This window comes from Plectrocnemia conspersa, unplaced genomic scaffold (assembly GCF_051122295.1).
Source record: "Plectrocnemia conspersa isolate PC_06_02 unplaced genomic scaffold, ASM5112229v1 ptg000002l, whole genome shotgun sequence".
Classification (NCBI taxonomy): domain Eukaryota; kingdom Metazoa; phylum Arthropoda; class Insecta; order Trichoptera; family Polycentropodidae; genus Plectrocnemia; species Plectrocnemia conspersa.
In genome coordinates, this window is record NW_028277166.1 from 8,303,754 (window position 1) to 8,328,161 (window position 24,408).

Consider the following 24,408-nt stretch of genomic DNA (forward strand, 5'->3'; position numbering starts at 1 on the left):
CTCAGGCGCGAATAATGACGATAATATTTATTAAGCACATCGTAAAACTGAGCTCTAAAAGGCTTTCTGCCATTGCGGCTCTAAAACAAATATTGAACAGAAAAAGCGTAATAATAAAATAAAATAAAATTTCACTATATATACAGTTAATTAGAGCGGTAATAAAATACGCTTAACCGATATGTAAAACAGCAATAATTTATTTTTTCTAAATTGTAATTTATTTAAAATAAATCTATAAAAATAATATATCACACAACATTCTATACTATCTTTAAAAAACTTTAACCCTTTGGACGCGGAAATCGACTATATTCGCCCAATTGATTTTTTTGTCTCTTTACGCAAAAATCAGAAAAAAAATATTTTTAAGAAAAAAATTTTTTTGTGAATAAACATAAAGTATCATTTTAAATAAATAAAAATTAAAAAATTATTTGCATTTTAAAAAAATACAATTTTATATTTACTTTTGCTTAACGCGTCCAAAGGGTTAAAGTAGATTTATTTTAATAACAAAAAAAGAACGTGCATATTTATACAAAAAAATATTATAAGAAAACATACTGAACTACGACAAGATCAAACTTACATTTAAATATAAACATATCTATTTCTTTTTTATACATATATTTTTTATTTGCAAATTAAAATATGATTTTAAGCCAGCAACTTGTACTGTGTATTTTCTGTCTTCTTATTTTTGTAATATTTTTTCATATACATATGTATGATATGAACTTTAACATAAGTTTTGTATGAACCTTACATTAAGCTAAATTATAAATTACTCTAAATATTGAAACATATACTGCAATATCAAAGTTGCTGTGGCTAAAACATATTACGCAGACTGTAGCAGAAACGGCAATGTTGTCAAACAAGTTTTACCAAAATATAAATTCACTATATATATAATGTTGTATTGAAAATGTGTTGCAATAAAATTGATATAAATTAATCTGAATATTTATAAAACACACAATTCATACTGAATCGTCCTGTATGGAACTCGAGTGGATCCAATGTAAACAAACAAAAACACCACATTTTTAAAACCAAACCAATATTTTTTCGCACGTATACATTTTAATCACACTGGCAGCCGTAACGCTCGTAAGCCATTCCTAAATATTCACAAAGCAACAATTCTACCGACCCCTTTTTCAATTATGATTTTCCGAAAAAAGCTTCGACCGTCGGAGCTTAAAGCTCGCACCGATACGATTTTTTTGCTGTGCCAATCCCATTCGGCTTTTTCACTTAGTACGCTGGTCCAAACTAGGTCCAACCCCTGGGCACAATTAGGCTTGCAAACATATTGTCGCTTTTTGTCGTTGGCCTTCTATCAGTCAAGTACGTGAGGCGTGTGAGTGATGGGCTCTCTCTCTCTCTGCAGGGCCGCATTTTGGGCCACAATGAGGGCGAATCGCGTCTCTACGGTGTCTTTGGGCTATTGTCTAAGCTGGGATACATGACCTGAATGCCTTTCAAGGCATTGTCTCTATTTATCTTTGTGTATAATGTAATTTCAAAACGGCGCACATTGCGGAGGCGTGATGGATAAACTGGATCGGCATAGAGCTTTCTCAGCTTCAGAGCTTAATTATTAATAGGTTGGTACTTTTCAATACAATTTTACATATCGTGAGTGATAAACTAAACAATACTGATTTTAATGAATCTTTAATTATTTTTAATAAGTGACTTTTTAAATGTTTTGATGACTATTCAACACATCTATTTTTGCCCATATTTTAAACGTTTCCGATTACTTTATATATATTATCATGTTATAATATATAAAACTTATATAATTCTTTATAAATTATATTAATGGTAAGAGAGGTAAGCTAAATTAAAAATATTTTTTATTTCATAATTTAACATTTTAAATTAATATAAACGGATTTTTTTGAAGAAAATATTTTTTTTCCATTTACTCATATTTTAAACATTCTAAATTAATGCTTAAATATATAATTTGATAATATCATAAATATTTTTTTTTTTGATATTTAAAATAAGAATATCAAATGTAAAACCTACATATATATACTATATAATTTGTATAACAATAACTATTTAAATTTGAGCATTTTAACTTAACAATAATTTAAATTTTATGAAATTGTTAAAGTTTATAAAGAACATGAAGTTTAGTACCCTGAAGTATTTTTTTTTATAATAATTTCATTTCATTATAATAAAATTGTTTTGTAATAAATGTATTTAAATAATTTTATAAAATAATCCTTTTCTATTAAAAACATTAAATAAACAAATTGAATATACAACGATCAAAATTTTATTTAGCTACATATGTACTAGACAAGTTTAATAATTTTTTATAATAAAAAATAATATGCAATTAAAGAAAAAATAAAATGTTATTATTAATATTATTTTTAAGTAGAATTTTTAGTAGCTAAACCACAAACTTTTACGACAAAAACAATAATGGATTAGTGTTAATATTTATTAGTTTAATCCAGTAGCTTAACTACAAACTTCTAGTAATGCAAGTACAAAAAGCGATTACCTAAGTTTTGATATACTTATATTAATAAACATATATATTCTTATAAATATATTATCTTCCTATATAACTTCAAGTTTACTATTGACTATTGAGTTGACTATTCATTTCTAATATTTAAATGTATATATATATATATATATATATATATATATATATATATATATATATATATATATATATATATGTATATATATATATATATAATATTTAAATGTATATATATATATATATATATATGTATATATATATATATATATATATATATATATATATATATATATATATATATATATATATATATATATATATATATATATATATATATATATATATATATATATATATATATATATATATATATATATATATATATATATATATATATATATATATATATATATATATATATATATATATATATATATATATATATATATATATATATATATATATATATATATATATATATATATATATATATATATATATATATATATATATATATATATATATATATATATATATATATATATATATATATATAAATTTTTATTTTCTATGAGAAAGTGTCTCAAAAAATATTTATAAAAATCAGTCGATTTAAATTTTTCTTAAATAATATGGAAAAAATTTTTTTTTTTATATTGTTTTAGTTAAAAGAATGTTTTTTTCTTTACATTTGGATAGATACTATAATACATTAGTGTACAAAATTCAACATTAACTTATAAATCGACAAATCAATAAAAATATATAATGATCAATAAATAAACACTTAAAACGTGAAAATATAATTTTAATAAATTAAGTAAATTATTTACATAGTCCGAATTTTAACACTAATAATATTTTTTCCTTGAATGTTTTTTTTTTAATATCAATATTTGTTAGTTTTTAATTTATAGATTACCAAAAAAATGTTGTATTTATATACATTGCCAAGGAGTTATAGAATGCAATTTCGAGGTAAAGTTTTGGGTAAAGGAAAGAATTCCATATATAGGATATGAATCACGCATACCGCATATGGAACGCTTTTATATACAATTAAGGATTAAATCTACGCCTACGAAAAGTTACCGTGTATTTTCTAAGGTAATAATACCAATAAAAAAAACTGATTCAGAATACGTAGTAAATTTATCGATTGATACATTTGTTACACAAATACACAGTTAATGAAAACAGCGGAGAATAAATATACTTATGACTATATTTATTCTCTAGAACAAAAAAGGTTCTACCAAAAGTTTCATCTATCAATTCGCGATTTTTGTTATCCTACGATTAAAAATAATTAAACATAAAAATGCAAAACTTTGTTTATATTTCAGCATCAAACGTTCATGCGAACTAGTCGGATGCGCTCATGAATAAAATATGACCAAAAAAGTTGGTTATTATCGCGCAGGAAATTATTAAGCGACGATCACGCCGTGTGAGAACGCGTCGCTTTCGCACTCGGAAGTGCTCCTTCGTTCTATAAGACCCTTCGGATCAATACGCACAACTGGCCACGGCGCCTTTCGACTTGTGCCCGTTCGTTTTTATGCGAAGCCTATGTACACATATGTATGTATTATATATGTATATATATATATGTGTACAGGGCGGCTCGGAAGTTTCGCACCCAATTTTCCGCCACCTCGACGGGGACCATTGTGCACGCTCACGCCGAATGCCAAACTTGTTCAACCTTTTGATTGCTGCCGAAAAAACACAAATACACAGGGTAGAGACGTCAGCGCGACAGATTTTTTTTATTATATAAAAGATAAATATATGATTCTGTGGAATAATATTTGGATTGAAAACATTTTGCGAGAGTAGAGAATAGTTTGTATTGAAAATGCATTGGTCGATTTGGAGTATCGTACTACAGAAAAACCTATAATATGTCATTCCTAATATAGGTAAAATATAAATGTAATATTAAAGGGTTTAGTCTATCAACTTTGTTATTATATAATATGTAATAAGTTTTCTTAAACGAGCCCATAAATTATTGTAAAGACTGAAATTAAACAACAAAAATCTTATATTATCATTTAGCTGAATCATTTTAAGACCTATTCTACAGCAAGAACCCTAAAATTTGATTTACTTAGATGTAATTAGGAAAGCACTCCTTCAAGTATGGAATATATTAAAATCAGTGCTTCTAGAAAAACCAAGTATTTGTGTACCATATATTATCTACATGCAAGTATGAAAATTTTGAACAACTCCTCAATAAGCATAGCTATATGGCGAATAAAAATAATTTATTTTCATCTAAGTATTAGCAGTTGGTGTCCTAGTCAATAGTGTAATTATTGTAAATATAATGTGAAGCTAATAAAGCATGCATAAATACGCTCTTGGCCAAAATCAAACATTAACTATACTTTTTAGCCGAAACCAAAACTGAATATTAAAATGACCTTGTATAAAATTATGTAATATTAACGTATTGATTATGATGTTTTCGACATTACCATTCAATTTTAAGTACCTCTTATATTATCCGTCTCTTGTCAATATACACACATACACTGAATAAAATATGGAAAATTCATAATCCGATAAACTCTTTCCAGCTCATTTATTTTACCAACTTTGCCCCAGCAATGTCATAAAATGAAACATTTCTAAGTGCGCGTCGTTATCGTGATCGCTTTGCAATAAATCAAGCGTTGCCACTGAGAGCAAACAACAAAAAAAACTTCAAAATTTGAAATTCAACACAACCCAAAAACTTTTTTTAAAACCCTACACCGACTGTGCGCGCTCCGTTTATTATTCAAATATTCAGCAAATCAAGAGACTTGTGCCACAAATAAAAATGTCTATATAGTACCCACTACTATAAAATTTACGCTTTTGATTTATAAAATAAATATTGACAGTGCTAAAATAATATTTTATTATATGTCATTATATATTAAAAATAACTTATATTAATGTACAGAAATATATTGTACATTCATACATAGTAGTGCCACATATTTAAAAAAAATCACATTGGTAGTTTTCCAACAATCAAATAGCTTGTTACATAAATCTCATTTAAATAGTGGCATACCATTTTCATGACTTTTCATCAGAAAAAAGGGACAAATGTCAGACATTTGTGTAATCTTATTTTTGTGAACGTGCTCGCAAACCAATCTCAGATAACCTACATTGGATACTGTGCATTAATAAAATAAACAAATACGAGGGTGTCGCATTATGCGTAATGTAGTCACATACGCACGTACAGCAGATAAACGCTGTTTGGATTTTTCAAGGCGTGCCGATGAATACCGCTTTTTAGTTAAATTTACTTGCCTTCATACAATATCATTTCAACTATATAAATCAGAGTTTTTCAACCTTCTTAGTGGCGTTATTTGTTATGAATTTATTTGGCCTGACAAAAGAGAGCAATTCTATTTTTAATGTATATATTGATCGTTAGGCTCTGTGTAATTTTTTTATGGATCGATTCTGTGCCTACGCTTAAAGATGAGGCAAACTTTTATTTTTTGTTACTGTAAGCCAAATGCATTTGATGTGATCTGATTTGTTGTAAATTGAAATGTCGGCATAACATTCATCTTTAATGATGCCTTTGTTGGCATTTGTGCAATCAACATCGCTAAAGAATGTGTAGTGCAGAAGTCGACTATGGAAAAGAGTTTTAAGGCATCGTCAAAAAAAATTTTTTAATGTGCTTTCTGTTAAACTACGATATTTTTAGCAATTAAATATTATATTCTTAATAGTGAATGTATTTTTGCAGAATTATTTATTGTCTGTTTTAGACTTCTATTAAATTAATATCACTGTTGACCCCATCATAGATTTCAGATTATATATATTTTAAATAAATACATAATATACTCATAAAAACAAATAATAATGTACTCAAACCTTGGCTTTTAATTTATGAAAAACGACTGCTACTTTCCTGTTACTAGTGAAATTCTTAGAAATTTTACTTTACGCTAACACTATTCGTAATAAAATTTACGAGATGGAATTATTCACGCAACGTGAACATTAGGGATATTTTACTCATAAACTCTTATTTACCTACAAGAAAATTCCGAGGGCTAATTGACTACGTAGCGTGTAAAATTACTATGTTTTATTTATAAACTCTGCTATATTTTTTACTAAATAAAATTAAGGGAGTGTTGTTTAAGCATTGTTTAATTTAAATAATAAAAACTAATTGATGTGCATGATATTTTATGCCTTTTATTTTTTTAATTATATATAATAGCAATTTTATTTTATTCAGTACTTCTACAAAGTTTCAAAACAGTAGTGTTAAGCTCTTATATTTTATAACTTGTGTGTCGCAACAATTGTAAATATATTGTAATAAAATTCTTAGAATCCACCCTGAGTCTCACTAGCCTCGAAATCAAACCACCTAGGGTTCTCAAACGCTAAAATTTTATATAAAAAAAAGTAATTAAATAGCATGAAATAATTTTAAATACCGAAATAATCTATTCAAATTCTGTTACTTTTAATAAAAGAAATATTTTATTGGTAACATTTTTTTTAATAAACGCTATTTACGTAATAAAGTTCAGGAATAAAATATTGTGCTAATGCAGTAATTATTTATAATCTGTATAATTTATTTATTTAAAGCTATTGTGAGGTAATTTGAGTAATTAAAAAAAAAATTTAATGTATGTGACGTATATGAACAAAATAAGACATATATACTTTAAAAGTTTAGGGGTACCTAAAGGATTTTCTTTCTGACAATTAATAATACGATCTAGAATCAATAATTCACAAATTCTCTAATAGTCTTTAATGGTCATTATTACAATAAAGGTGTTTGGCTACTGCATAATCTCACTAAAAAAATTAAAATAGTTTAGATAAATACGTGTACATCACTCAATATAATATATAATAACCCTTTTTTAAGACGTATTCTCATATATGACAAAAATATTATATATTACATATATATGATAACAGAACGTAATCAACTTAATAGAGGATGCATTATTTTCAATACAAAATAATTTCAGACGCTAGAATATTTTTTATTTATGTATATGATACATAAATATGTATTGGTAAAATAAAGCATTTTTTCAGAGAAGAGCCAAGAATTTTATGGATGTAGGTATTAAAAGCTTTACTTAAAATGCTAAAATGTTAAAAGGTACTGTTTATCAAAAAAAAAATAGAGACCTACAGTTCCAACTTATTTTATGCAATTCTATGACTATTTTGATTTTATCAAAAATGCACATTTAAGATTATTTTAGTTAAATATTAAAATCAAAAATAAATAATAAATATTGATATTAATCATTGTACTCAAAAGTAATTAAATTTGTCATGATTGTTTGATATCAAATATAGACGTTACATATACGTATATACATATGTTTATTTACCACCAAAGCACGTTGACTTTACAACATCTAAGGATATTTAACAAACACACTATCCGACACAAGTCTGATTGATCTACAAACAAACACATTAGACATCAATGGCTTAATCTAGATTTATCGCAAACTATCAATCTCCAGCGACAGGTGTTAATTGTCAGTCGATTCAAAGCGTTCATGTTATAGTAATACAACACATTAAATTGTTAGTTATAGGTAACACATTCACACAATATATATATACGTATATCTTATATAAACTGACACCTTAATACTATGTCTATATGTTAATCATAATATACAATGTATAATTTTAAGGGTCAACTATGATATAAATATAATAATTAAAAAATATATTATATTTTTTTAGTATTTTATAGTTGGAAATTCAGTAAGTATTTGAATGACGTGCCAAAGTTTACTAAGCTTCTGTCGCAACAAAGTTGTGCTTTCAGTGTGTATAAAAAACTTTTTAATTCATTCGGAATTTCTTTCTCTTAAAAATCATAAAATTAGAAATAATGAAAGTTTTGATGAAAATTGATTAAACTTGACTAAATAATTCGATGGGATATTAAAATATCAGCATTAAGCAATCCACGAAATTTATGTCAAGGTATAGCTTAGGCTTTTAGAACAATTTTCTAAATAGTTTGACGATATAATAATAATAAAAAATTCTTAAGGTTCATAGTGAATATGCTTAAAAATAAATAAAGGATGTCAATCTGATCGATAAGTTTAAAAGTTTGTTACAATAACTTTTGAACTATAATAAATTTATATTGAACCATTGCTATGTAAAGAGGTTTTTGAATCAATCATTTTGCGCTCATAGCTATTTCAATGAGAACATTTTATATTATAAGTATATTTCAATCGCATTCGAAGTGACTTTCTTCCCAGAGGGAATGTGGTTTAAATGATATATCCTCGAAATCGCTGCACTCTCAGAATGCATCTCAAATCCCCTTAACCCTAAACCGGGAAAAACCCAACCGAATCGAATAGTGATATATAGCATTTATATAATATAGCGCTAAATTTTATATAATATAAACGTGACTAAATTGGCATTATTATTTTCTGCAAACAGTTTCATGCGGGTTCAGCGAGTCATTTAAGCCCAATTACCGAGTATCTCGGATGCTCTGTTACAACTTCTTGGAAAATGTCGCGGGTATTCGCCTGGGAGAGAAATTTGAAGGTTTCTCCTTACGCTTTTCTCTCGTAATGTAATTGTAATATGAAGACAGACACGCTCCTGCTTGTAACTTTCATCCAAGGCTCCGTATCGCAATTTCAAGCCACTTTTCCTTCAAGTTGGTTAGATAATATTTTAGTTATACTTATTGTTACCATTTGATAATAAACTAAAGCATTTTGTGACACTATACTGTAATTATTGTGTCAAAAAAGCAAATGTTAATGTGAATCTAGTCCAACGCGTATTTATATATTTACATATACCCTAAAAAAAGTGTTTTGAGACAGATTTTTTTAAATATGAATTTGATCTTAGATTTGATAATTTTGGGCACTAAAAGGTTGCTCTCTCTTTTGACGTGATTTATTAATTTCAACGCCATTTCATCGATAGTTCTCGTTATTAATGTTGTGTCATCGGCTTATCTCAAGTTCGATAGTTTTCCCTCTCATTGATATACCGCCATTTCATCCATCCAGTGCCCTTTTCATTATATATTCTCCGTAGATATTAAATAGGTCAGGTAATAAAATATACCCTTGTCTACTACTTTTACAATTTTGAACTTATTTATTATCCACGAGTTTACTCGTACCATTGCTATACTGCTGTTTTATAAGCTTAACTGTATGTAGAAATTCCAGAGGCAGTCTCACTTTACACATTTTTTTTTGTATAATTTGCTCTCTGGTTCATTTTCTTTAAAAAAACAATTTGTACTGTAAATATTTGCCAACCTAAATACTTATGCAATCGTCATTATTACTTATAGTAGTATTTTACTAATATAGGATATAAGCAAAATTGTTTTATATTTTGTGACCTTCTTAATAGCTCTTTTTTTGTGCAAGAGAATATAAATATGGATTCCATCCAGTCTTACGACAATAATCCGCTTTTCTATATTTTGCTGCATATCTCACACAATATGGCAACACCCTTGTCTCCGAGTTCATTAATCATTTCCACTGAAACTTCATCGCTTCCTGGGGATTTGTTCATCTTTAGTTTTTTTATAAGCTTTTTAAATCTCTGCATGTAAATATTTGACTCAAAGCTAAATTTGTTTAAAATACTGGATTATTTTGTATATTTTATGTAATTTAAAGCAATATTCATTACATATTTTTAAAACTTTATCATGACCCGTTATGCTTCTTGAGCTATCCTCAGTTTTCAATGGTTTTGGGTGGGATACACGACTCGCTAATTTTGTTTTTTTTATTTATATTTGCGTTCGCTTTAATTTTGCCGCATATATCCGTAATTTTTTTTATCAATATCAGAGATGTGTTTGCGCCCTCTTATAGATTTATTACAAAGTAAGATACATCTGAAATTTCACGTTGATTGAAACACCCTCTTGTAATTTGCATTCATTTCTTTAATGCCTGTATAAATTTTGGGTATTTCATAACCATTTAGAAAATCGCTAAAATCCATGCCATAAAAACCCGATGAGATCCTACAATTTTGACTAGTTATCGCCCCATAAATTTATTACCGTATATAGTAAAATATTTAAAACAATATTAAAAAATTCTTTGGGAAATAAAACTATAATATATAGTTAAATCAGTCGGCAACACATAAGCCTAATATTTTGACGAAGGACTTATTTTAATATGAAAAATAGTACAGGTTTTTAATATTAAATACAAATAAGTTTTTGCCATAGTAAAGCTTGATTCATAAGCTATACAAAACCCCTGACTATCTGCTACGCTTAATACGCTTAAATCTGTTATGTATAAGCTATGTTGTTTCACTAAACAATAAGCACTCGATACCGCGTAAAAATCCACCTGAAGTTACTCAGGGTAGTTTGATCGGGCCGTTTCTCTTTCTCTTGTATACGAAATATATTTCAAAACTTAAAATACAGCTATTTTAACAAGTGATTATTATGTTAAGTCAATCGCAAATAAATTATAAAAGTACTGAATAAATATTTTGAGAGGTGAGCAATTAATAATACAAAATAGTATGCAAATTTTGCCACTACTTCTACAAAATGAGCTAAGCACATGAATTTATATTTAAAAAACATATTTGGAAAATTCGCTCAAAAGAGCTTACCGCACAATAACAAATAGAGCGTCCTATCTAAAAAATATTTTTCTATATACATTTAATTATACCCACTTCAACAAATACCTACTCAGTGTAAAGCAACACCAGTAATAAGACTTTTATTAAAAAATCTATAAACATAATATAAAATACACCTTTTTATAATTAAAAAAAATAAACTAAGACGTGCATAGTGTCATCTATTGCTCTTAAGCTGTAGTATGAGTTTATAAAAAATAAAATAAATGGCATTGTACAGACGTACTTTTAGTCTGGTGGCTCAATATTTATTAGTTTTTGATTGTAAATCCATTATACCACATTGAAATAAAGTCTGTCATATTGTAACAAAAAATTTACAATAAGTAATTAAAAAAAAATCCAGATAATTTTAAAATAATATTTTGTAAGGTCCTTCATGAATTAATTAATTATTACACAGGAAAGTTGTGGTTCACTACCCAAAAGTTTCGTTTTTTAAACTTTTGCGTTATTAAATCTTCGCAAAGAAAGAGAATCAGTAAAAACCAGCACCAAGAATGGTAATGTGCGACGAGCAAACAAATTAGATTTCGTGAAGTGCCATTCGCAGAAACGAAAAGAGGGATGAAATTTAGACGTACCTATTTTCATGACTTGGAAATAAATTGAGTGAGTGTATCTTTTCAATTTTCTACACATATGTAATATATACATATGTATATCAGACCATCATCAAAGCACGTGCAGATTCCTAGAGTAAAATCTTACGGGTGAGATGCTGCGTCGTTGCAGCATGCATCGTTCGTGTTTTATATAATAAATGCGATACGGACGAGTAGCGAGAACTGTGTAAACTCGGCTGCTTGAATAAAATGAATTATTCATCGACGGTTACCGACACACAGGAGATGACATCAGTCCCCGAGCAGCATCCGGCGGAATAAAATGCAGATCTGCCACTACAATAAGAATGGAGACACTCGACGGAACAGAGACGCCTGTTACCGGGTCTTACGTGACTATGACAAGGCGGAATATAATAGCATTGGTTAAACACTTTTTAGACGTATTTAATCTTTCAATTGATATATTATTTTATAAATTTTAATCTAATGTGTAAATTTTTTAGGCTCAATTTCAACCAAAATTTGTATATAACTTTCGTTAAGACAATTTCTTCATAGAAGAAATCTTCGATTCATTTTTATTTACAACAATTTTGCAACGCAATCAGAAAAATGTATGTCTAGCTTAACTCTATTTTAGTGTAGTAGCGATTTTCAATTTTTTCTTTATGGTCATGATTTTCAGTTCTATCAAGTGTTAGATAATTGATTGATGCTTTTTAGTTCTGTCAAATGTTTGTGAAGGAACATCAGAGAGTTTGAACACGGTCAAAGATTTATTATTGGTAATTTTAAATCTCGTGAGAAGTTTTTTATCCCTTATTAGTATTTTCTGCTATTTTAATTAAACCACACTATTTATATTATCTATATATCTGAAACATTAATCAAATTATAATTATTTATAGATATAAATATTTAGAGTTGAAATATAATTTTGAATAAAAATCTATTACCGCATCATTTTAATTTATTTATTATTTGTCATAAATTAAATGTATTAGTTAATATTTTTCATTCTAACTTAATATGGCTTTTACTTAACATTTACTTAAAGTATATTTACGCAGAAGCCTCTAAATCACTTCGAAGCTATCTAGTCGCAATGCGGATTAATTAATTCCATGAATATTTTAATTACTCTCGCGCCAAAGTTTTAACACCAGGTTTAGTGTTTGGAATCGAACGACTAAGCAGGATGAGACGTTTCATTATCAGTCTCAAAAATATTAATCTTATAGGTGTTTTTGCTCAGAAGCCTAGACCCAAGCGTGAGTAAATATAATTAAGGGTATCAAAAACGCCTACTTCATCCAGAGAATACAATTCGTCGAGATAAGGACAAAAACGCGAAATGATGATGAAGAGATTGTCGAGGAAGTGAATATGCCTTTGGCATATCTAGGAATGTCTACTTTTCCAGCAAATAATATGATCCTTTGTTTCCCTGCGGTGAAAGCTCGTAAAAAAGCTGCTTGAAAAAATAGTGCTTGCAAAGGACGTGACCAGGACCGGAAGGATAATAAACATTGCCTCTGCGGGCGAAATTTATTTTGCTCGTTTACGGAATAATTGTTAAACAAAATGCGTAAGAAGGATGTTTTATTCGAGGAACGTTGCTGGTGAGTAAATTAACAGGGTCGGTTGAATCTAGGCTCTTGATGTTTTTAATTAATATGAAAATATATAAAACCAAATAATTACAATGCAAAAATATACTTTTAACAATTTAAGAATATTATAAATAGTTTTTGTGTATAATTTATAAGCACTTTAGTCTAAAATATTATTATTATTATAGGGTATATTTTTTATTAAAGAAATCTGTATTTTTAGAATTTTAGTTATTAAAAATAAGAAAAAAATATAGAAATACCCACAGCCCATATTGGCAAAATATCATGAATTAATTGCAATTATTTTGCATAGATTGTTTCGTTAAAGCTATGAAATTATTTAATTTGTATTTGTTTAGTGATGTATCTATTTCTTATAATTTATTCTTAATAGATTTAAAAGGACACTTTACAATGATTATATTTGAGTAAATTTATATCAATTAATTTATTTATTTTTATTTAATTTAGACCATCAAAACCTCAGAAGCTACAACAATGCTTTACTATTTTTAAAAAATATTTCTAGTCTAAGAAAAAAAGAGAACTTAGAGGACATAAAAAAAGACGCAATTAGGACTTTTGAAGACGTTTAAAAATCCAAAATCTTAATTACTAGAGAATAGTTTAATTGTCAGCCATACAATTTAGTAATTTAAATAAATGCTTAGCGACATATAACTTTCCAAAAAGACAGCGAATCGTAACCTAACGCCCCTAATTGAAAAGCGCTTGGATACAAGAACGGATAAAAAAAGGATCTAAAGAAGCATATTTAAACCTTTTTTAAAAAAAGGAACATTTAATCTATATTATTAATTCCAATTCAAAAATGCTGCGAACTAAAGTGTCATAGGGAACACAAATAACTGACAAATCGTCTAATAAAACCTCATAAAAAATCCGAGTATCAATGAAAACTTTTCGCAGACATCATTAACGTGTAGCGATAACCTCCAAGATTTTTGGAAGCATTGAGTGTTTTTTAATCAAAATGTTTCATTGACATCATACTAATATTCTGATGGTAAATAAGATCAAGAAATTTAAATATTATGGTATTTTTTGACACTAAAGAGCAGATAGTTACCGAAAGCTCATCGCAATAAATATATACTTTATTTGCTTTTGTAACTGACGTTTTTATGTATTATATGAATAATAGAATGTCTAAAATATTATTTTTACCATCGGCCACCGTAGATTTCAAACTGTTTACAATCACTAAAATAAATCAAACAAAATCTAGTAAGAATATCTAAACAGCTAAGATCCATTAATCAGTCAAAAGTCATTGCAGACTCATATATATAAATAGTTATTTGAATAATAAAGTAGGAACCAATAACATTTCGCTTGTAGTTTTTAGTGTATAATGTTTATATAGTCTTTGATCAAAAAATGATTACATCCCTTGTAAGATCAAAAATACGCTTTAGAGGAGAAGCGAGACTAACTTTAAGAGCTTTTAAAATAAAATCGAGAATAACATTAGACTCAGAAGAATATTTTTACTAGTCAAAGCCATATTTGAGTTCTGAACGCTCAGTTTTCTATAATAAAAACTAAAGATTTTTCATCCTGACAACCTGGGAATTTCTAGCTTTTATGCCATATCATGAGTCTGCACAAAAATTGCTAGTTTCATACTAAAAAAGATGTCTGAAATTAACACTTATTTATTACAGGTATTGTTTGCAGCACTAAAATAAATAAACAGCTCATTCGTTTAATACATTTTTTAAAAAAAGCCTGTTAATGTTGGTAAATATTTTCGGAGTTGTTTCTAAAAATATATATTTGAATATTGAAAAAGAAAAATTAAAACGTCTTTTTTCTAATTTAGATAGTTGGGAATCATATACTAAATAATTATTGAAAAAATATACTGTATGCGATTTCATTATTATGACGTTGACAAAGCAAAGAATTAGAAAATAAACAATTAATAAATCACTAGATAATTTTTCCATATATAAATATAGTATAAAAGATTTCAAAACTTTCTGGAAAACAGAATTTAAATATATTTTTTTAAGTGAGTAGGTACTATTAATGCAGAAAAAATTACTACGAAATAAGAAAAAAAAACTAAAACCTTTTTTTGCCCACTTATTGCTCCTTAATAAATATTTTTATAAATTATTAAATATATAAACCAATCCGTGTGTATCATAACAGTTAAATAATACAATATATAAGTTTGTATTATAGCAATAAAAACGGTACACTTTTACGACTCAGTTTAATACTTTTGCGGCTCATAAGACTCGAGAAATAGTTGTGCTACTGTGATTTTTATAACCTATTCTACATACGTATATATATTTGCAACTCCTATTACATTAAATTTATAAGTAATATACAAAATATGTCATAATATGGCAATTATATAATCATTTATGATTACTAACTAACTCACTAGAATTACAACATGCTCATTATTATCTTGGATGACGATAATGTTAAAAAAAATGTAATAACCATATTTTTTGTATGTTTACGTCCGTAATTTTTTACGCGCGCGTGTATATAAAATACATATACTTTTTATATTCATATACATCATATCATTATACATACTTTTGCTCGACATAAAGAGAAGCAGGGAATCAGCTCGAAAAACGAACAACACGCCATACATTATGTATATTACGCCGATAAGAGCACACAATGCTAGCAGTTTCATTAAAGCGGCGAAAACACACAGATACACACCCATGTGACGTATGGGGTTGTTCTGCGTGACGTAGCCGAAATTTAATATCATATATCAAGATCACGGGGGTTGCGCTATCACGTGTACCAAAACGAGTAGTCGAATTAAGACGAATAAGTAGACAGTTTTAGCAGCATCGGCGAACATCCAAAGTGTTTTATGTAGTTTTCGTTTTCAATGTGGCCATAACATATAAACATCAATTAAGGCATTGATTTTAAATTCAAAAGTAATGTGTGTAAATAAATAAAAAATGGTTTTATCCTAATTCCAAAGCCAGAAAATTTGACTATTGCCTATTTTATCAAAAATGATTGACAAGCTACTGCTATGTAAAATAAATCCAATACTACAGAAACGAGAGATGATCTCAGGTTACCAATTTAGCTTTCTGCAAGAGCACGGCATAATTAAACATATACACTGAGTGGCAAACGAGATTAATAAAATCTACAAGAGAAAAAATGTTGCTCAGATGCTTAATGCTCAGTTGCTCAGATGACAAAAAATAAAACATTAAATCAAAAAGGCAGTACCTCATAAAATATATAAAAGCAATAAATCATTTTAAAGTAATGAATCTTTAATAGTAAAATATCAAGACGAAAAATCCCTCGTGTCCAATAAAATATGTAATACCTAAGAGCAGTATACTAGAAACAGTATTGTACAGCAAACCTGCTAACTACAACCTGAACAACCTTTGTAAATGGTACAAGTAATATAAAAACTACAAGAATGTCATCAAAAAATTCGAACTCCTTAATAAAAAATATTTTCTGAAACCATTTTTACGTTTTATTTTTTTTTGGTATTAATTTAAAAATTTAATTTAAATTGGTTATTAGATGTATGGTCATACTCGATCATTCTACATACAGAGAGTATATAAATTTATATCAGGCGCTATTTATACGTATGTCTACTAGATGGGGTTGTGAACATTTTCACAAAACGCCACTCACCCCCTTAACCAATCGTTGTGGAAAATCGACGAAAATACCTGCGCTCGCATATAAATCAGATAATCAAATTTGCCCCCATCCCCTACAACATACCTCACTTGGAAATTGGTCGAAACTGAAACTGCCAAAGCGGGAAACCGATATAAATGAAATACAGTAATTGAAGTCGTAAATAATTCCGAAATAACTACTCGCGCCGCTTTGAGTTGGTTTTCGAATGGGATTGATCGTGTACAAAAGCGGACAAGGGTTATATGCCATTAACGCAGATTCACAAATCAATCACGTGTATTGGTTGAAAGCTGCTTAATATTTGATTTAGGATATGTTTATATATTTTCTTATCTAAATCATATTTTACTCATTTTTGTTTAAAACGCACCGGATTAAAATGGATTATAAATAACTTTTCTTTAGCATGAATTTATTCAAATCGTATAAAATATGTTGGTTTACGGTTCAAGTTTGTTCGGTGCGTACACTTTTATGTGACACCCCGTACGCGTACGTGTACGTTACGAGCATATAAAATTTCGACTATACTTTCTTCGTTACTTTCGCAGCCATTGCACACGCCCATTATTTATACATTATATTGAATGGATCGAGCGCTCTGCATATGCTCACGGAATAAGGTGAAATTCGCAGGGAATTGAAACGATTTCGCCCGGGACAAATCGTCCATATCCCGAGGAAATGTGCAATCGATAACGGGTACGTGAATTTTAAATTGCCTCGGTAGATAATATAAAAAAATATATGTGTATACTTTGGGTCGTGTCGGCACTCTACGCCACTGGCGCCACTCCGAAAGTTTATGTCATTGAACATTTTAACTGACATTGTGCTATAGAATGAGAAAAGAATATCCACTATAATCTCTACAATTTGGCTTGATCGCTAGGAAGCATTTAAAAAACATAAATTGCTGCTAATATTAAGATTTTTTAAATCATTTTAAAAAAGCGTATTGATTTTATAAGCACACGTAAATTATATGCGTGTTTATTATTCTGTAAATACTTTTAATTATCACTTAAATGAAATGTGCAATATAAATGGTATTGTAGACATTCCCTTAGTTAATTAAAAAAATATTGGTATTTATTTAATTTAAAAGAATAAATTTCTACATTAGCTCTAATTGGCATGCATACGTTACCAAACCTCCGTCGTTCCAAAAGTTGTTATTTCAAAATAGAGTCCCCCAAAAGGTTTTCAGACGTCACAGCGCTCGCCTCCTATTGTTCCCTCGGTTTCATACACTTATACCATTGGCTGATATCCAACTTTGCCGTAGGATTACATTTTAATAGGTTCATATGCGAGCGAAATAGGTACCTGGCCGAGATCCGATACAATTTACGGACATGCCGAAGTTTATCCCTGGCACACCATACACAGGAATGGAAGTGTGCCATATCCAGAAACGAATACTAAAAACAAGTCTGCAGACGAGTGCTGATATTGCGTCTCATACCGAGACTATTGTCTCAAACCCTTATAATATTATATATAGTGAAAATCAGGACTGAATAAAAAACTATCAATACAACTATAAATATGGATATGTGAAAAGTTCGTTCTAAACAATATTTTTACGAAAATATATATAATATCTATGATTGAAATGGATCACGTTTGAGTGCTTTACAAAAACAGGTTTTTTGATTTGATGGGTGACAAAGAATTAATGTATAACTCACAGTTTTTTTATATACATATATTAATTTGGACGGTATGCTGCTCTGATCTGTAATTTTTTTATTTTAGAGCTAATTTTTATTTATAGAATTTCAGAATTTCAGCGTTATGCACACATTGTTTTTTGTGTGGAAGAATAATTTCTACCTTCGCGTGACTATCGTCATTCAATTATTTTTTATTCTAATAAATTTACAATAATTATCAAGAGTGAACACTCTAATGCTTGCACTACACTCTCTGGAAGTTGTCCGAACCGAAGTTTAAGTCGGCCATGGTCGCCGACTTCCGAGTAGCGGCCACACTGCCACAAATTTCATATGCCGTCCGGACGGCGGGTGTGAATGACGTACGCAAGGCGGCTGCTGTCATGTACAGCTGGAAAATTTGCGCGCGATCGAAAAATGTGCCAAATAATCACAATTTTTAAATTGTCATAATATTAAAATTATGCTACTGATAATTATAAAAGTTTGTGTGGGAACTCACCAATACAATATCAGTGAAAACTTTTCGGTCGTAAATATTCAATTTACGCAAAATCTTTGTCGGCTTTTGCAAAATGCCATAAGGCATAAAAATGATACTTCAGAATACGAACACAACATCTGTGTCACCGATCTAGGAAAATACATAAGGATATTCGAAACGATTTTTTTAACAAAATCAAGTATCACTAATTATTTAATTTTATATGAAAAAAAATATAATAACGATATCTGGTAAAAGAATATACTATCAAAAATAAAATTAATCCTTTTTCGAACCCTAAAATATTTAAAGATAAGCCCTGATAAGCATGTAGTATTATAACTTAACCACGTGACCACGATGCAGCGCTCGAAGTGCGTGTTAGCCATAGGACGCCTACGTGCATACTGAAATTGAACCGAGCTACTCGTTATATCTCAGTTTGCGAAAAACCATATCATTATCTCTCTCACTCTCGTCTCTTAACCCGCAAGAGAGCGAGAGGGGAAGTATCTCACCATTCGCGCTCGAAAAAGCAGCTCCAACTTCGGTTTCTTTGACTTCGGTCCGTTTGCCGACAATGTTCGGAAGCGCTCGAAGCTGGCCAAGTCGACTGAATTACCTCCACTTTACCTCCCGGTCTCGGTAACCTCGGACAACTTCCGAGAGATCTTAGACCAAACTAGATCGAAGTAACCCCGAAGTAACCCACTATATTCTTCGTCCTTGGCCAAACTTCGTCAACTTCCAGGCATAAAAGTCGTACGAAAAATGGGATTTTGGTTTTTTGTGCTTTTAACGCGTTTATGCAACAGTCAGTGTCTGAATTTTATTAATTACTTCATACCTGGCCCTTTTGTCACCACAAATATTTTTTTAATATGCTTTGTTTTAAGTGAAAATACGAGAAATGAGTCGCAATCTTGAAACCGTATATAAAATCGATACTGTAGATAATATAACATATAAAAAATTGTTTTAGAAAACAAAAATTTAACGTTATATTTTGTACAACAGACGTTGATACAATTAAAATCATAAATTATGATGATGGCATATTAAAAATATCGGTACTATTCTTTCTACACATCTGCTTGAATTGAGTGGTCAAATAATAATAAACCTAATTGATGCTTATAAATTCGTAACTTAAAAGTAATGAATACGAGTCTTTGTGATAAAAATTGATAAAGTACAATAGCGTCAAAGTATGATCACACAAACATGGTAATGTTGTGTATCTGGTAGAATTAAAATATTAATGTATTCTACAAACCTCTGCCACCAAACAAAACTATTGATTTTATCAAGTACTGATTACAAGTGACCAAACTTTAGGAAGCTAGACTACACGTTTAAAAGAAGACATTTCTTTTTTTAATTATCTGTGATATGCATCCACAATATAGTCTGCTGCCAAAACCACTTACATCAAACTATTGCTAATAAGTTCCAATATATGTTTAGAATGAAAATCCTACAGTCACCATAATAAGGATTATGACATATGTTATACATGTGCTACAAACTATCAAGTTTTTAATGGATTAAAAAAAATTAAAACATTATTTTTGTAAGGGAAGCTGCTATACTGGCAACACTGGCAAAGCAGCGACAAATAAATTTAGTAGTTTTAATGACGTGATGAGAGAGCTTTCATATTATGTAGCTATACTATATAATCGTACAATATGTCTTCTGCAACGGCTAGCCTATGTCTCCACACATTTGCCAAAGTAATCAAACTGATACTCAAACGCGTCATCCTACAAATGATTACGTTGTTGGTATCATTATAGATTTACCAACTCGATATCACTTGTGTGAAATTAATGTTATATAATTAATTTAGGAATGTGTCACATGTGTAGTTTCTCAAAATTTTTTAATGATCTCACTTATAATTTTGAAGGCGGATATTATGTCGGTACTGCGGCGTCCTACTTCACCAACCGGCCCGGCGTCGCTCTATTTACATTTAATTTGGCCATAACGAGATCATTAACGGCGCGGTTCCGCCACGAACACACAAACGCTGCAACATATATTAAAATAAAAACGCCGAAACGACTTCATTAACGAATTTTCCCCCCACTCTGGTGACGACATAAATTCGTTTACATTAATTGGGAACATTAAAATCAAACCTGTTTTTTTAAACATAAAAAACAAATGTATAATAAGCATACTTGAGGGTACTAAAAAATACTATTTTTTTAGGTTTTTAAACTCATAATTATATTTATCTAATTTGTTTTATCGATCGCTAGGGTAGTATAAATTAAATAAGGTTAAATATAAAATATATAAAATACTTTAGACGCGCTATCTCTTTTTTTATACGCTATCTCAGCAATTGAAACCAGAAACAAGCGACCTGTCACTATCACCATTCAAGTTTTGAATGCATAATTAAGCTACTATTTATTTCTATTGAGTACAATGTAAACATAATGCATATTAAAGTTGAGTTAGCTAAGTTAAAGCTTTATCTTTGGCGGCTTCCATAAATTATGTCACTGGTTCAAGAGGGGGTCAGAGGAATTGTGACACTGTGAGCCTGGCTCAATAAAATCCTATGATATAGGCGGTGATAGGGTGAAAATTCACGACAAATCTGTGACATAATTTATGGAAGCCGCCTTATACGAATAATTTCGTGATTGACACTTAAAACAATCATATAGCTTATTTGGCAGAACAACTTAAAAAACTTTAATATAAATTTGACATCAGATCAAAAATTTTGAACGCAATCAGGAAGACGCAAAAAAATACGCTAAACGCAATACAGACTTCAAGATTGAGTTGTGTGGTATTCACTCTTTTACTGGCAAAACTTAATGTTTATTTTTATTTTAGAAACTTATATTAATAAAAATATTGTGAGTAAATTTGAACGCAGTATATTTACATGCAAACATCTACACTACTTAATCCAGAATAGGATTTAAAAGAATGCATTTGATAAAACATATCAATGCCTAGTTCTTATTGGATTAATAATATTAGTTGTATGTGCTAAAAATATACAAAAATTAAATATACACCTAAACTTATGGTTGTATAAAAGAAGCATTCTTTGATTTCAATTATAGTATGTATAAATAAATATTTATAAAATTAATTTGATTTTTATTCCATTTATCCGTTATACATTTAATACAATCTCTTTGTATTTGCAAATTCATTTTTAAACCGAACTCAACTGTACAACGTACAAACTCGGATATGTTCCTCTTAATTAACGTTGGCGTTTCAATTTCGACGATGGCAATTTTTGGCGGCGCTAGCGACAAAATAGCGGTTTTGAAAAATGACCGCCGTCACGGTTACATTTGTCATTGTGACTGTCATGCCGGCTTTGGCCGACAATGCATTAAAAATGAATAATAATATCAATATTTTATCATTGAAATATAATACCTGACATCGTTAGACCTCGCGTATAATTTTTGTCCTTAAAACAAACGTATATATTTACACGTCGAGGGTGAAAAATAAAAATAGCACCAGCGACCCAGATTGGTGCAAAAATAAAATGCGAAGCGTATATTTATGAGGTGTCTAATTCTGAATTCCTGTAGGTATGTGAGAATTGATTTACTGAAAAGGATATTCTTATAATCTATTAGGAGGACCAAAAAGTAATTAAAATGATATGAAGTATACTTCCACAATCTTTTTGTGTTGAGACACGATCTTTTAAACACATATATTTTGCTGTTATATTGAGGTTAAAGTTCTAAATTTACAGATTCTGTGAAAAAATATTATTTTCACTGCCAGGGCAAAAAATGTTAAAGCGAACAAAATATGAGATGCATTTGCATCATTAAAGTTTTCACAAGTTGAAATTAATAGCTTAATTTTAAATAGGCTAGACCCGCTTTTCGGTAAAAATTATTTAATGCTGTCATTTTACATCCACTATTTTAATTAATATATTATTAAAATCTTTCATTTACTAAATAATTATATAAAGCATCACAATAAAATAGTCATAGAGTATGTATTTTGATAAAATTATTTATTGTGGCCTAATAAAAAAGTAAAACAAATACGCGCCGTCAAGAGAGCAGAGACAAAAGTGAACAGGACAAAAGCTCGCAAAGAATTTAAAAAGTATTCATTGTACTGATAACAAAAAAAATCTGCGTTAATTAAAATCATTACACCAAATATTTCTGACATCTGTCACTAATAAACAATAAATAAATAAAATAAAGATCAAGGAGTAAAAATATATTTATAGGGCTTGAAAATAAATGTAACATTAGTATAACAAATTAAGTATGTTTATATTTAAAAATAAATTGTAGTCAAAATAGTATATTTTTAATTATAAGTTAAGATTTTTAATTATAAGTTAAGATTTAAGATAAACAATCTTTTTTTTACTAAAAAGGTACATACAAATTAAATAGCACAAAAGTATTTGTTTTGACATCAATTTAATGCTTTGCAATTCTTGTTTATTTCAAGTTAATCTTGAATAAATATTATTTGCTATTAAATTTTACACTAATCAATCAATAAATTCTTTTAAAATATTTAATATCCTTTTTTTAAGTATAAATATTGTTTAATTTAGTAATTTTCGCCTCTAAAAAATGACCAAAGCTGAGTTAATATAATATTGAAGTTAAGCTTACAAATCATCCAATAAAAATTAAAGTTATCCATTTTTTAATATATGTATTTATAACTCTGAATTATTAATATTTGTTACATTTTCAAAAAAAATCGAAAATATAAAAAAGGTGAAAAAATATTCATTATAATAAAAAAATCGAAAATATAAAAAAGGTGAAAAAATATTATAATAATATCAAATAAATTTTAAATTATTTTTTTCTATACCTAAAAATATATAACCGAAAAAAATGCGCAATATGAGATTTTGTTAATATTAACAGTTTAACGCCCGAGGACTCGTGTACAAGTCTCGAAAGAACATTGTTTAGTGGCCGTGAACTCAAGCATGAGTCCTGCCGTCATGAGATTTTTTTTAATAAAAAATACTGGGATACCATAAAGTTTGCCTTTATATGATAATGAGAAATGGTAGTATTCTATTTTTACATAATATAAAATAATAAAT

At 28.6% G+C, this 24,408-nt stretch overlaps 1 protein-coding gene across 1 annotated transcript in view; it reads right to left on the reverse strand.

Moving 5' to 3' along the window:
• LOC148237533 (uncharacterized) overlaps positions 1-24,408 on the reverse strand; it is a 211,433-nt gene that overhangs the window by 117,242 nt on the left and 69,783 nt on the right. The gene's annotated exons all lie outside the window — the stretch shown is intronic.